The following is a 12877-nucleotide window of genomic DNA, read 5'->3' as shown; positions in this document are numbered from 1 at the left end:
ATTTTTAAAATTAGTCATCTCAATTTTGTTATAACAATTGTGTGTAGCATGATGGGTAAATATTAAATGACAATATTAAAAGTTTTGTTAGTTGAAGATTCAAAGATTGAAACCATCAGTTATTAACATAAATTTATTCTACTCCTTTTAAGACTTTTTTTAAAGCAATATTATCAAAATAACTATATAAAAAATATATTTTGAAAAAAATGGCTATTAACAAGAACTTAAAACTAAGTAACAGCTTAAACACACTTTTTTTTATGGTAAAAAAACATCAGTCTCAAGCTCTACCCCTTGCAACGATAAACGTTTTCTGGGAAAAAGCGAGTGTGTTATATCATATGTAATTTTACCTGCCCCATTAATATTTAACTTTATCTATCTAAAAATAAAATAAATAAAAAATATCTTTTAAACAAATAAAAAAAAGCCCTTGATGACACGCCATTTGGAGAACACTCTCAAGGCTAAAATCTCAACACTAAAAACCACAAAGTGTGGGAAAATCATGAAGCTCAAATCCCCAAGTAAGTGTTCACCGGCACTACAACAAAAAAATCACACCAACAATCCAATCATGTGATCACCGTCACCAAAGTGAACTCACAATCAGTTGTCAGCAAATGCATAAAACTAGTATTATAATGAATACATTAGCATTAAATAACTATCTTAAAGCTTGATAACTAACTAATTTACTGAGATGGTACTCAGAAAAAAAATCTAGAAATTAAGCTAAATTAGAAAAAAAAATAAAATAAATAAAATAAATAAAAATAAATAAAAACTATTAAGAAAAATGTAGTTTCTGAAAATTGTATTGGTGAATTAATTTTAGTCTAATAAAAGTAAGAAAAAAAAAACTTATATTTATGCAATAATAATTAATATATACAGCTAACAAATAAATCTAACAAAAATATAATAAAAACTAGATAGTAGCAAAAAAACAATCACCCACAACCATACAATATATTTCCCCATCAACAGACCAAAACCAGCCAATCATGATCAGAGTAGACACAAACAAAATTGACCATACATATAATAAGAGAAACAGATAAAAATAACAACCAAAAGCAATTAATCAAAATCTGCATGCAACAGAAAATATTCAACCACAGCACTCTAAACCTACTCAGTATACTGGCTCAACAAGAATTTTTTGTAACTATATTTAAACTGATCTTTTTTTAGGTTTTTAAAAATTTCTGAAACACTAGACCACAACTTGGGCCTAAATACTTTTTATCAGAGGACAATTAGAGTTAAAATGAATACTATCTTTGGCAAAGTCACTACACATATATTAACAAAAATTTGTATACATGTACTACTTTTCTAAAACCACATTCTAAATTATGTTGATCCATACAAGAATTATAATGTCATCCTAGTTTTTTGTTTTTACCTTGTATTATATAAATTTTTTATTATGTTTTAAAAAAGAATGCTTACAATTTAGGCCAAAAATGTTGATATGTCCTGTACAAGACATTAAGCTGCATCTGTGGTGTGCGGAACGTTTTTTTCATTTATCAAGTCTTTAGACCAAAATTTTTGAATGCTCTTTTTTTTTGTTGTCAAAATAAAAACCCTTCAGTCACAGATACCACCACTATACTTCTGCAATATATTATACAAACTACTTTTCAAAATACTTTTTCATTTTTTATCAGTTTTTACCAAGTTCTAACTATTCATTCTAATTTAAAGAAACATTGATTTTTTTTCATAAACCTGTATTTAAGCTTGCACTACTTGTTGAGCCAATAGTTAGATTGCAATAGCAACACAATTATTGCAGAAAATTTGTTTTTGGTTAGGGAGGTGTAGTAGAAAGACTAATTTAGACTTTTGTTAAAAAGCCTAAACTAGCGCCGCTAATTTTTGGTTTTAGTACCAAAATTAACTACTAAACTTAACTAAAATTTTTTAAAAGAGTCTAATCGACGTTTAAGAATCAAAAATATTTTAAACTTTTGCTTAGTTTTTACAAATAATTCTCTTTAAGCAATAAACTATACTAGTACCGACCGAGAAAATCTTAAATAAATTGTTTTTTTTTATTTACTTTTTTTTTTAAGTCAATCGGCGTTAAAATAAATGACTCGTTTCCTTTTTTGTTTAAATTTTTCGTAAAAGATAACTCTAAAATACCTCATAAATTTAAAATGAATGATAGAGATGGAAGCTTAAAAATTTTGTCGCAGGACCTGGATCATAAACTGGATGGATGTATAAAAATAAGTTTTTTAGCCGTCAAGCTTCACACTACTTTTTTGAGATATTTAAGAACTATTTTTTACAATGAATTACTTGAAAAGAACAATTAATATAATATAAAAAATAAATTATATTTTTAATTAAAATGCAATATAACTTTAAATAAAAATAACTAAAACTATATCTAAAAGTTTTTTAGTATTGTTCTTATTTTTAACAAAAAATTATACAGTATTTAAATTACTACAGAGTGAATTTAGTTTACTAAATTTAATGAAGATAAACAAATTAGTTGCTATTTACTTAACAAAAGCCATACAAAGAAAAAGGGCTACGCTGAAAAAAAAGACTAAATTCTAACTAAGTCAAAAAAAAAAGATACATTAACCTTAATCGAAAAGTATTTAATTTTGTAATTTGAGTTTATTTATTTGAGTTGATAATAAATAAAGTAACTTAGATACTAAGAAATGTCAAACTTAGTCAGCAGTTAGTATTTATTTATTGACAATAAACCTTGTATAAATGCTTTGGTTGTTAATATTTGTATATAGACACTTTTCAAATATGTTTTTAATGTAGAATATAAATCAAATTTGTATTTCAAAGTAATTTAAAACATATGTTTTCTAAATTTATTGTTTGTTAAACCTTTATTTTGTATCTAAGAAATTAAAACTCAAAACTTCTTTCCTTATAATTAAAACAAACTGTTTAATTTTTACTGTTTTTAAGCTAAATCAAAACATTTTTTTAATATAACAAATACTTTAACTATCGTTGCTAGTTTGAAATTTTATAATTTAAAAGTACAGATATATATATACCTTTATTAGATTAACACATTTTAATCTAATAAACTAAGTAAAATGTGTACATAAGGTTTAAGTGAAACTATTTATTTAATTACAAACAGCAACAAATATTTGTAATATATTTATTAAATAAGTTTTGCTTATAACACTTTAATCAATACCATAAATGCAAAAGAATAATTAAATGATGATAATAATCACATGTTTAAATACACATATTAAAGTTTAAGTATGCATGAAATAACACAAATTAATTTGTTTAAATCAAAAATACAAAAGGTAATGATATTAATCCGCGCTTTTAGATTTGTAATATTGAATTTGATATAAAATACAAGTTTATCTTAAATTTAAACTAATCGAAAGTTAAAAATAAGTATAAAATTAGGTAATATTAACTCTTTTTACTGCAGTTTATATGTTAAACAGTTAGCTAGAGTTTTAAGTTTAGTTTAAAACACTAAGCTCAAAGTATTTTTCTCACAAACAAAAGTAAGTAATTAAATAACAATTGTGTTAAATAATTAATACCACAGCTTGTTCAAATATAACACTTTCTTTTGAAATTAATGCCATCTTTGTTTCAAAAAAAAAATCTACTTTGGAAAGTTTTTCAGCATATACCAGGTTTAAAAAAAATTAAAAATAAAAAGAAACATTTTCTTTTTGTTTAGCTTAGTAGATACTTTACAATAAAGACTACTCTAAAAAGAAACGATATTCTGTCTTTTATATAAGTACACAGAAAAAACTATCTTTACAACTTTTAAGCAATTAAAAAAATTATGCTTAATAAAGTGTTTGTTTTTATATATTAAGTTCTTATATAAAGAGCCGTCTTTCTTTTGTCTTTGTTTGAATAAAATTCTACCTTGTATATCATAAAGAGAATTTTGTTTACAAATATTTAAAGTATTGATTATTAAAAATTCTTTTTTTTTTAATTACTGGCTAATAAAGACAGAATTATCTAAAAAATTCAAATATTAGTACACCTAAGTTTTGATATATTATTTTTTTTAATTAACTCATTAAGTTCTATTTAAGTTGTGCAAAGTAGTTCAGTTTATGCATAATTTTATATTAATAAATAAAAATAAATACTATTTGTTGAAAAATAAGTAAGGAAGCAATTCCTTTTTTTAACTAAACAAAAATTTTATACATTGTAAAACTGTTTTATACTCATATTAATGTACTTCTATTTAAAAAGTGTTAAGCTAAGTTTAATTTTCAGATATTTTATTTATTAACAACAAGGAAATACAGTTTAAGTGTAACTAAAGTATGCATAATTAATAGATAAGTGTATTAATAAGGGTATTAATAATTAAACTAAAGTGTTATTAAAAAAGCAAAGAGTTACTTTAAGAGTACTCAAAAAAAGTTTGTACAATTAATAATCAAATTAGATAAAACAAGTTTTTGTATTTTAAAATCTTCATAAAATAATTAAAAGTATTCAGAAAACATAAAGTTAAAACAAATGTTAATAAATTATAACAATCACTCGCTTCTAAAAACTGTAAAAGTGATAATTATATATAGATACTACAAGAAATATTCTACTAAGCCATTGTAAACATATAAACGACTTAATATTTATATTTTTTAATACAAAGCACAAACTTTATACCTTGTTACTTATACTGTAATTACAAGAAAGTTACAAAACATACTAAGTTAGTAAATCCCCAACTATTAATTTTTTTGCAGATTAACTTTAGCCTTTTGGATATCTACTTCTAAGTATAAAGTTTTAAACAGTTTAAGAAGTTTTGTTATTTTTAATTATGTCAAAGCTTAATTCGTATGACTTTATGCTTTGCATCGAAACTCACTAGCATTTAAAAGCCTTAAAAAACAGACTTTGTTTTTAAGCGGAAGATAACTGTATTTTCTTTTTCCTGCAGGAATCCATATCTTTGATAATAATTTGATTTAATTTACTAAATATATTTTTGCTAACATTTTTTACGGCTCAAAAAAATTACAGTGTATTTTTCATAAACTAGCCATTGGAAAATTAAATTTAGCAACAGTTTTATAAAAAGTAACAATTATACGTTTTTGATGTACTAACTCATAGCTTTTTAAACATATATTTTCCATATAATTTTTTTTTAATTTAAACATTTTTTATCAACTAAAAACAACTTATAATACGAAGTTTTGATGTTAATATTATAGTTACAACAAGTACTTTTACTTAAATTCAGGCCGCAAGGTTACATAAGTTAAATATTTTTAGTAGTAATTGATACTAGAACGTGTTTGAACTAAAACACTGTATGCCGAATTTTTGAATTTTTACTTTATGTATCGACTTTATTTTATTTTGTTCTTCACACAGTAAAACTATAAATAACAATATTATCATTATATATAATACACGATATTAAGTAACGATTACTTAATATCAATTTTGAAAAATTTGTTCAATTTGTATTGTCCGTAGTATTTATTATTCAGAATTATATTTTCCTGCACTAAGCAGGATTTAAAATAAAAAAAATTGGTAAAAAAATGGTTAACAATTACACTGAAAATTATTGAAACAAATTTGCAAAATTTTATTCAAAACTTTTCGTTACGTCAGCAAATCGACCAGATCAAAAATTTTTATATAAATTATTGAGTACTTAGTAGATGGGGCTCGGTAGCTTTTATAAATTACGAGCCAATTCTCCCATAAAAATTTGCTCACGGGCCGCATTTAAGTTAGATAAATTGGGAAAGAAAATAAAAACAGACACATAACAAAAAAACCATAAACATTAAAACATGCAATAAAAATATGGAGTAAAAAAAATAAAAACAGAGTTTTACCAAAAACATTATACGTGCAATAAAAAAGGACTAGTGCAGAAGGAACATCGATAAAGTGAAACTTTTAGTTTCAACTAAATCCCAAAAGTAAGTGAAACAAAAAAAAAACTGAAACTAAACTTACATTATATTTCATAAAACTAATGAAATGAAACGAATAAAGATTTGATCTTAACATTGTTGATGTTAGTGTAATACAATAGATTTTCAAAAATCTATGCAAGGTACGTTCAGATGGTGTTTATACAAAAATTTAGTATTTTTTAGCCATCATTTGGAGTGAATTTATGTCAAACTGTGAGGTGCACCATTTATTTTGTTCAAGGTTCGTACCATGGTATCCCTACTTTTATTACTAATAGTTTAATTTTGAGTCGTATTGTAAGTTTTTGCAAAAGTTTAAAAATTTTATATGTTGTTTTTAGTCACAACAAACTGTTTTCGAGATTGTTTAATATACAAACTTACAAATTTAAAAGAATATAACTTAAAGCATTGTATTTTATCACCTTCAATAAAGTTTAAAAATAAAAGCTTTTTTAGTAGCAAGTTTTGCCAGTATAAGCGAGCGTAAACTTTAGCTGGAGCCAAATGTTCATAAACCTAGTGTCAAGTATTTTATACATTTCATCCTACACTTAGAAGGATCACAAATATAACCAGTGTTATTTATGTTAGTAACAAATGTTGAAATTGATTTTCTTCAATTAACTATATTGTATTAAATTTGCACAAATATACAATAGTTGTTCTGTTACGTCAGCATACAAACCAGATGAAAATTTGTTTGAAAATACCAGCGGTCTTTTATGAATCGCAGGCCGCAGTTATTTGAAATTAGAGTAGTAATCAATTATAGAATATTTTAATTGGCAAAAAAGTTGTGAAATACGCTTTCATAAAGTAGTAGAAATTGCTAATATCTAAATAAAGAGTCTAACAGTGAAATTTTACCACAAAAATTTTTTAATTGTTTTGAAAAAGTACGTTTTTAGCTGAAAGGGCCTAATTTTTTTCTATATCTTCATCTGCTCCATTATTAAAAAATGTTTAAAATTCTTCTTAAAAAGATTTGGTTTTTTAAATTATTTATTTTGTAGATATACTGTAGTACTTTTATTAGTGACAGGAGACAAAATAAACTACTTAGTAAATTTACACTGAAAACTTTTTCTTTTCAACTTCGCTCAATCTTAAAAATTAAACTTTTTTACGTCCGCAAAACAGCATATGTAAAATTTTTGTCTGAATTTTTGTGTTCAGTCCAGGGGCTGATAGACTTTTTTTCTATAAAAAGTTGCTCGCTTACTTAGTTAACTTACATGGAGTAATCAAAAGACTCTTATGTTATCCGTAAAGTTAATTGATTCAGTTTATAGTTTATTCTTTCCAAACCTTATATTGCAAACTGAATTTCGGTCAAAGACCTCGTCAGTGCTTATATAATGAAAATAAAAATATATGTTTATATTGTCCTGCACTTTGCAGGTTTATATAAACATATTAAAATGTTTTTCATTTCAAACATTTTTATAAAAAATTTCTTGAAACAAACAAAACTAAACAACAAAATATTGTTCTAAAATTATTCATACGTTTTTAACAAAAATTGTTTTTTTCAAACCTATGCAACGTCCATTTAGAGTATCAATATTAAAGATATATATTGTTTGGATTGATGAAGTTAAATTTTCGTCAAACTAGTACGCAATTAGCATAAGGTTTGCATTTTTGGGGTGCACGACAATTCAAATTCCGACAATTCGAGTACATAATAAAATATTGAAACGACTAAAAATAAAAAAGTAATGTATATTTGTCTAAAATAAAAAATACATATGTAAATTATATTAATTTCTACAGGCCATTTTTTCTTTTTGTAAAACATTAAATAAATTTTGAGAAATGGCTTATATAAAATAAAAAACATAGTTATTTTTATAAATTTTAAAATATATTGAAAAGTATTTTAGATTTTGAAAAAAAGATAAAAGTGGCTATAGATAACATTAAGATCTACATATGTATTTTTAATTTTTTTCAAATTTATATTACTTATTGAGATGTAGTCCTTTTTATTTTTTTTTAAGAATTTGAATTGTCGGAATTTGAGTTGTCCGAATTTGAATAGTCATGTAACCGCATTTTTGCCTGGCTGCTTAATTGTACATTTTTACAGCAAAAACTTTTTTATTAAAAAGGGCCCCTTTAAAAATTCTAAAAAGCTATGGCCTCCTCCTACAAGGATTTTCAAAAAAATACCATTAAAAACACTTGAGACCTCTTTTTAAGCTTTTCATAATCAACTCAAGAATATCTAGTGTAAGTTTTAAAATATGGCTATGTGGTCCCCCTGTGGCTCCTTTACTGCTCATGGACTCCTAAACTTCTGTGATGGCCCTTAACGGGGCCACTTGGCCCACTTTGGGAAACCCTAGTATATTGTGTTAATAAACTAAAGTTTTTTTTTTTAAACATATGATAACAAAATAACTTCTTTTAAAGAAAAACTTAAGGTCTCATATCATAATATATTTATTATTAATATAATATATTCATTCAGTTAAACAATGTACCACAGATGTTTTTGTGTAAAAACTTTATTCCGACTAACGGCGTTTCACTGCTCTCAAATAAATTTAAGAACAGATTTACGAAGTCTATAAAGTATTAAGACACATTAGAAAAAAAGCATGTGTAATTATGTATAATATCTATGTGAGTAGTAACTATAACCGAACTTATGGTTTAAAAACAAAGTTTGGAATAAAAATATAAAAATATAAAATTGTCTACAAAAACTACAAATTTAACAAAAGCAATGTACTAACCTCAAAAAACCTCTAAAATAGGAAAGTTTTTTTTTTAAATGAAACAATATATGTTTTTTTAACATTAGATCATTTGTTATTGAACTAATAATGTGAATCTGACATTTTTAGTATTAAAAACTTGAACAAAAAACTATCAACTATTTTTGTTTGCAAAATGACATGACCTATATTGAACTATTAGATTGACTGAAAGATTTTTTCTTACACAAGGTCGTTAGACCAAACTTTTTAAACAATTTTTTTTTTTAGCTGAAAAGTAATTCGCGGGCCGAAGTCTTCCGATCCCTGATTAATTAGTCTAGTGAGTTAAAACGACTTACGTTTTTTTTCTTATAAACTTATGATTAAAAAATAATTTATTTTGAATAAATACTGTAGAACTTAAAATTTATTCAATTAAAAAATGTATATGTTTAACTAATAATATGAATCTGACATTTTTTAGTATCGAAAACATTAAGACAAAACCATAAACTATTTTTGTTTGTAAAATGACTGTTTAAACCCTTTTTAAACGAATAAGATTTATTGTAGACATTTTGATAAAGAATTTAGATCTAATAGATTTAATTTTTTTTGCGGCTCCAAAAAGTACAGCGTATTTTGTATAGACTAGGCCATTATATAAATTTAGCAAGAGTTTTTAACTTTTCGTTACGTCAGCAAATTGACCAAATGTAAAGTTTTTATATATTTTTCTTGAGTACTTAGTAGATCGGATTCGGCAGCTTTTTTAAACTACGGGCTAATTTTTCCATAAAAAGTTGCTCGCGGGCCACATTTAAACTGGATAAATTTAGTAGTCAAATAAAAACAGAGTTTTACCAAAAACATTATAAAACATGCAATAAAAAATCACTAGTGCAGAAGCAACATAGATAAAGTGAAACTTTTGACTTCAACTAATTTTCGAAAATAAGTTAAAAAAAAAGTTAAATTAAATTTATATGATATTATACAAAAGTGATGAAAAGAAACGATAACAATATGATCTTAACATTGAAAATGTAATGTAACACAACAGATTTATAAAAAACCAATGCAAAGCCCGTTTGATAGTGTTTATACTAAAATTTAGTACATATTAGCCATTATTTGGAGTGGATAAGGATAAATTTCTTTCAAACTCTAAAGTACGCATTTCACATAAGGTAAGCACTTCTGCCTTGTTTAAAACTGCGTACCTTATTTGTGTCTCTATTTTTATTACTACTAATTAAATTTTGAGCCTAATTGTAAGCTTTTACAACAGTCTTAAATTTTTATATGTTTTTTATAGTTATAACATACATTTTTAGAGATTTTTACAAACACAAACTCACATATTCAAGAGAATATAACTTAAAGCATTGTAATTAAGCATTAAACTTTAGTAAAGTTTAAATACAAAAGTATTTTTAGTAGCAAGTGGTGCCGGTATAAATAAACGTTAACTTTCACTGGAAATAAACTCTAGTTCTTAGTATTTCGTTAATATTTTTTATTCTACTCTTAGCAGAATTACAAACAATTAGCTTCACTCCTATAAGCTACTAAGCCACAGATTATTTATTAAAATTACACTTGAAATTATTGTTTAAATTTGCAAAAGTATAAGAAAACTAGTTTGTTACGTCAGCATACAAACCAGATGAAAATTTGTTTAAAAAATACCAGCAGCCTTTTATGAATCGCCGGCCGCAGTTATTTAAAATCACTGTGATACTCAATAGTAGAATATTAATATAAGCCGGAAAATTGATAAAACATGGGTTCATAAAGAAGTAGAAATTAAAAATAACTAAATAAAGAATCTAACAGTGTAACTTTACCGCAAAAACTTTTTAATTGTTTTAAAAAAGTAAGTTTTTAGCTGCAAGTGTAACGTAGGTATAATTTTTTTCTTTATCTTCATCTGCTCAATTGAAAAAAAAAAGGTTAAAATTCTTCTTCAAAAGATTTGGTTTTTTAAATTATTTATTTTGTAGATTTACTGTAGTACTTAATTACTACTGAACATAAGACAACTAGTTTCTATAAACTAGATCATTTGTTGTTGAATCGTATATATTAAACAACTTTTTATTTGTATCAAAAGCTTTTAAAGAAAACTTATAAATATATTTTTATTGGTAAATAGACGAATTGAAAAATTTTTATATTAGTAAGAGTTTAAATACTGCAAATATTTTATTAAACAATCTGCTAGTACTACGGTTGATGAATTATAAAAGTTAAATTTATGAAAAAAGTTATTACTTTTAAATATTGTCTGCTAAAAGTTTTTTAAAGTTATGTTATACCAAATAGGTTCTCATTATTTGTAAGTTGACAGTTTTGATTTTAATGGTTTGAAAACTAAAACTTCATTTTGATTTATCAAAATAAAGAAACGGAAGTTTATGTCGTAAATGTGTACTGTCTGAAAAAAGTTTAAGCTGCTTTTAAATTAAAATATATTTATTAAGTGTGTTAAACACAATTAAAATGATAAACTGTATACAAAAATAATAGTAAGAATTTCTTTGCATACCAAAAAGTTTGCTAAAATCGGCTTTAAATTTTGGTATTTAATTATTGTAACAACATACAATTTTCAAATTTTTTGTTAAACAAACTATAAAAATTAAAAATATATATCAGATTTCAATAAAGTTTCAGTTTTTTTATTCAGAAATATTTCTTTTATTAGCAAGTTTTGCCGGAAAAAACAAGTTTAAAGTTGAATTGGAACTTAATATATAAAAATTCAGTTTTGATTATTTTTAGTTTTTTATGCTACACTTAGTAGAATTTAAAAATCAGCATCTCTTTAGTTAGTGACAGGAGACTAAATTAACTATTTAGTAAATTTACACTTAAAATTAAAATATTACTCACAGGCCGCAAGGTTACATAAATTAAACATTTTTTTAGTGGTAATATATTCTAGAATATGTTTAAAGATAAACTAATACACTATATGCCGAATTTTTGAATTTTTATTTTATGTATCGACTTCATTTTGTTTTGTTCTTTACTAAGTAGAACTATAGTTAATAACCGTATCATTATTTATAAAACCTGATATTAATTAACGTTTACTTAATTTCAATTAAGTTGAACAATTTGCATTATCCATTATATTTATTATTTAAAATTATATTTTCCTGCACTAAGCAGGATTTAAAATAACAAAAATGGTAAATAAATTAGTAGTTAATACACTGGAACTTAATGAAATAAATTTGCAAAATTTTATTCAAAACTTTTCGTTACGTCAGCAAATTGACCAGATTAAAAATTTTTATATAATTTTATTGAGTACTAGTAGATGGGGCTCAGCAGCTTTTTTAAATTACGGGCTAATTCTCCCATAAAAATTTGCTCGCGGTCCGCATTTAAATTGGATAAAATGAGTAAACAAAATAAAAACAGAGTTTTACCAAAAACATAATAAAACATGCAATAAAAAAGCACTAGTGCAGAAGAGACAGCGATTAAGTGAAACTTTTAGTTTTAAATAAATCTCGAAAATAAGTGAAACAAAAAAGCAATAATTAAATTTATATGATGTTATATAAAAGTGATGAAAAGAAACGATAACATTATGATCTTAACACTGTTAATGTAAGTATAACACAATAGATTTATAAAAAACCAATGCAAAGCCCGTTTGATAGTGTTTATAGTAAAATTTAGTACGTATTAGCCATTGTTTGGAGTGGGTAAGGTTAAATTTCTGTCAAACTCTAAGGTACGCATTTTACATAAGGTACGCACTTTTGCCTTGTTTAAAACTGCGTACCTTATTTGTGTCTCTATTTTTATCACTACTAATTAAATTTTGAGCCTAATTGTAAGCTTTTACAACAACCTTAAATTTTTATATGTTTTTCATAGCTATAACAAAAATTTTTAGAGATTTTTACAAACACAAACTCACAAATTCAAGAGAATATAACTTAAAGCATCGTTATCAAGCATTCAACTTTAGTAAAGTTTAAATACAAAAGTATTTTTAGCAGCAAGTGGTGCCAATATAAACAAACGTTAACTTTCACTGGAAATAAAATTAATAAACTCTAGTTTTTAGTATTTCGTTTTTTTATTTATTCTACTCTTAGCAGAATTACAAATAATTAGCTTCACTCCTATAAGCTACTAAGCCACAGATTATTTATTAAAATTACACTTGAAATTATTGTTTAA

The sequence above is a fragment of the Thalia democratica genome, chromosome 6 (genome assembly GCF_965202585.1).
Source record: "Thalia democratica chromosome 6, ktThaDemo2.hap1.1, whole genome shotgun sequence".
Lineage (NCBI taxonomy): Eukaryota > Metazoa > Chordata > Thaliacea > Salpida > Salpidae > Thalia > Thalia democratica.
This window is presented reverse-complemented; position numbering follows the sequence as displayed.